This window comes from Lycium barbarum, chromosome 11, assembly GCF_019175385.1.
Source record: "Lycium barbarum isolate Lr01 chromosome 11, ASM1917538v2, whole genome shotgun sequence".
Classification (NCBI taxonomy): domain Eukaryota; kingdom Viridiplantae; phylum Streptophyta; class Magnoliopsida; order Solanales; family Solanaceae; genus Lycium; species Lycium barbarum.
This window is the reverse complement of record NC_083347.1, coordinates 70,274,454-70,278,779: the sequence shown is the minus strand read 5'-3', so window position 1 is coordinate 70,278,779 and position 4,326 is coordinate 70,274,454. Positions and strand designations below refer to the sequence as shown.

Below are 4,326 nucleotides of genomic sequence, written 5' to 3'. Positions count from 1 at the left end.
AAGAGTAATTGAAAGGGAAGAAATAAGAAGAAAGCAAGATGACAGCGTAGCAATAGGTTATGACATGTACAGCCGAGAACACGAGTATTATAAGTGACGGAACTGTGAAAGGCCAGGTGATAGAAAAAGGAGTAATGGGGTAGAATGAGTGCTAGAAAATGACTGATATGATAAGAATAGACGTGGAGGAACAAAATACGCTCTGATATTGAGAAAAAGGTTATGCGGAAGTAATGTGTTCCGAGGGGTACAGAGGTGGCATAAGATTCCTCGTGTACGGAATAACAGATAGACATAAATGGGAGAAATGATAAGGGAATTCTAAAGGAAGCATCCAAGATAGATATAATTAATTGAGTACGAGCAGGGAACGAAAGGGTTATATTTATCATCTGGTACGGGTACACGACCTGAAGGCAGAGGCGCTGAATTTTCAGTTAGTGCCGGTAGTTAGCGAGTTTCCCGATGTATTCCCAGATGAACTCCCACGCCTTCCTCCTGAGCGTGAGATAGAGTTCGCTATAGACGTATTACCAGATACCCAACCCATATCTATTCCTCCTTATAGAATGGCACCTGCGGAACTGAAGGAACTGAAGGAGCAACTGAAAGATTTATGAGAAAAGGGCTTTATAAGGCCCAGTACATCACCTTGGGGAGCACCGGTATTATTTGTAAGGAAGAAGGATGGGTCGCCGCGGATGTGTATTGATTATAGGCAGCTGAATAAAGTAACAAGAAATAATAGGTATCCCCTCCCCAGGATCGATGATTTATTTGACCAGTTGCAAGGTGCTAAGTGTTTCTCGAAGATAGACTTGCGGTCAGGTTATAACCAGGTGCGGGTAAAGGAGGCAGACATTCCAAAGACTGCATTCAGAACCCGATACGGACATTATGAGTTTAGAGTGATGTCCTTTGTGTTATATCCCGTATTTTATACGTTCGGATACTCCAAGGCAGTCGTAACGAAGTTAAGGGAATGACCATCTTCCAAATGTATTTCAATGAACAAGTGGGTTATAAATATTATTCACAACATTAGTATTATGGAAATATTAAGAAAGGTTGAGGGCGAAAAAGGAAATTCGCAAAATAGAACCATGGTGATATTATGGAAGGCTAGGGGTAAAATGGTAATTTCACAAAGTTCAAGAAAATTCTAGAAAAAATAAAATAAAATAAAAATAAATAAATAAATAAATAAGTAAGTAAGTAAAGAAAGGAGCATGTGGCCATTTTATTTGTGAAGGGGGCAAAGTGTAAATATAGATGAACTAAAGTGTATGAAAGAAGACACTTGGTCTTCTTTGACCAAATGAGGAAAAATCAAGAAAAGAAAAGAAAAATCAAGAAAAAGGGAGAGAATTCTAGAAAAGAAAGAAATGGGGCATGTGACCATAATTGGGGGACTAAATTGCAAATATGGATAAGTGATGGAAGACCTATATATATATATACATAAGAGGTCTTCATAATTAAATTAGAGAGAAAGAAAGAACAACCAAAAAAAAAAAAAAAAAAGAAAGAGAGAGGGTTCGGCCAAGGTATGGCCAAGCATGGCCATGGGAGATTTGATCAAGAAAAATTATTTCTTTCAAGCTTTTATACTAAGTGGAAGGTTCTCTACAACGTGGAGTATTCGTTGGAACAAGTGAATCATTCGTTTCGCAAAAATGAGGTTCTAGCCGGGAAAAGGAACTAGTGCTAAGGTAAGGTTTAAACCTTATTTTCATATGTTATAGATGATTGTGTATGTTGTGGAGTGTGTAGATGAAGGAAGTTCATGAAGTTGTGGTGAGTTGTATGTTGGCCGAATATATGTGGTGTTGGATTGAAATGATGAATTAATATTATTTAGTAATTTGATTGTTGTGTTATGAATTCTATAATGTAAAAGGGATGAAAAACATGAAAACATGCATATAGAGATGTGGCCGTGTGGTGCATGTGGTGTGTTGTGTAGGAAGAATGGATTAAGATTATTTAGTATGTTGGTTGTGATTATAATGTCAAGAAATGGGTGGAATTCATAAAGATGTGTATAATGTTGTTGTATGGCCGAATATGTGTAGTATTGTGTAGACAAGATGAAATGATTTTATTTAGAAGTTTAATTGTTGTATGGTGAAATCCATAATGTAAAATGAATGAAAAACCATGAATATAATATGTTGGAATGGTAGCCGTATGGAGTAGTGTTGGCCGTGTATATGTGTTGTGTTTTGTGAGAGGATTGAATTAATTATATGAAGTATGTTGTTTGTTGTTGTAATATATAGAAAAGATGGATGAAAATGCATGAAAATATGTAGGAAGTGGTTATGGTCAAATAATAGGCGTTTTGGTAAGCTAAGGTAAATTGATGTTATTTGACATTCTAGTTGTCGTTGTTATGGATTATGTGATGAAGAATGGAGGTCGTTGTTGAAGTTAGCATACATGAATGATGATGACATGCATGGTTGTTGTTGAATTGGACGGTTTCGGGCAAAGTAATATGTGGATTGAGTCGTTGAAAGATTATGTGAATTGAATTGAATTAAATGTTGGAATGTTGCTAGAATGAATTGCTAATATTGTTGTTGGTTTGGCCGAGTTCCATTCTCGGATTGTTGTTGCTAAATTTGGCCGAGTTAGAATCTCGGGGGTGGTGTATTTACAGGGGAGATGCTGCCGAAATTTCGGCAGAATATAAATGAATGTGCTTGAAAGGTCAAGGCAAGTATATGACAAAGGATCTAATGAATGTGTGAACTCCTTTGACTGTAGATTAACAAGTTGGACGAATAAGCGTAGCTAGTAAGGCGCGGCGCAGGTATGTTAAGGCTAAGCCCTTTTCTTTCTATGGCATGAATCCTATGATGTAGTCTTATAAATGTTCCCCATAACGTCCTTGTTTTCAAAAGCTAGAAGTTATGAATTCAAACCATGATTTCCTTTCCAAAAGTTATAAATGTTTTCCAAAATATACATTTTTCTCCAAAATCCAAGTTTTACGATTTTGAAAGTTTTTATAACTAAAACAACGACTACAGAGTTATGATGACAATAATGAAGCCAGGCATGAGAGAGTGTCTATCACGAATATGCGAAAGATATGTTCTTACCATGAATACGACGATATGAAATGTTAAGCTACTTTTGGATAATGACTATTTTGAAGGTTTTAAAGTGTACGAAGTAATATGTTATGATCCTGTTTTATGTTTTCCCGAGATAATGTTCTTCATTGATAGTCTCGCCTTATAATTTTTCCTTCAAGGCGTGACATGACGACCATGATGATTCCATAATACAATCGGAGGTTACCGACCTTACGTCACTCCGATAGACACATAACTTTCCTTGGGCTCTCATGCAAGCTATATATGTATATGGGAGGGGGGAAGGGATACATGTATATGGGGATATGGGGAAGGGACACATGTTTCATCGCCACCTGGTCAGCTGGCATTATCATCCCGGACGCGGGATGCCCGGACGCGGGATATATGGGCGAGCCGACATATTTCGGCGCAATGTGGGCGAGCCGACTTGTTCGGTGCTATGATATGATATGACCCAATAAGCATGCATGGTTTCCGCCCTAAGTGGCATTCATATGTACAGGTATCTCAATCAGCCTATGATACGCTATATGACTCCCTATGATATGATATGATACGACATGATATGCTATGATATGACATGATATGATACGATATGACATGATATGACATGATATGATATGACACGATATGATATGACATGATATGTTCCATATGAGAGGCCATATGATTCCTTTGTGAGTATCTCCACTGGTACCTCTCCTTGTATTGTCGTTCATGCCTTACATACTCAGTACATTGCTCGTACTGACCCCTCTTCTTCGGGGGCTGCGTTTCATGCCGCGCAGGTACACCCAGATGAGCTGAGGCCCTTATAGAAAATGTTCCAGCGAAGTTGGCGAGCTCCAGTTAGCCCGGGAGTGTAGCCGAGTCAGTGTATATGTGTCATGGTTTCCGATTGCAGTTAGAGACTTTGCTGACAGAGTCGTGGGTATAGAGCGTCAGCTTTGTAGATGGCTTCGCCTGTCAATATGTTATTACGTTTCATGTCACGCGTTCCATATGATGATACACTCTCCAAAAAAAAAATATTGAGAGCTTACTATGCATTTTATTCTGAATTGATTCCAGAGTTTATTTATGTAATAAGAGTCAGCGGGTTCGCTCGGCTCCAGATATGGGGTCGGGTGCCCATCACACCCTAGTAAGGTCGGGGTGTGACACTTTGGGTTGACCAATGCTCCAGCGGTATTTATGGATTTGATTAACAGAGTGT

The 4,326-nt window shown here is 38.6% G+C and overlaps 1 long non-coding RNA gene across 1 annotated transcript; it reads left to right on the top strand.

The window, feature by feature from the left end:
* The first annotated feature begins 918 nt into the window (after window positions 1-918).
* LOC132618698 (uncharacterized) lies at window positions 919-3,979 on the top strand. Its single transcript, XR_009574264.1, has 3 exons — window positions 919-1,712; window positions 2,773-2,818; window positions 3,899-3,979. It is a non-coding gene; the product is annotated as an uncharacterized LOC132618698 (long non-coding RNA).
* The last annotated feature ends 347 nt before the right edge of the window (window positions 3,980-4,326 follow it).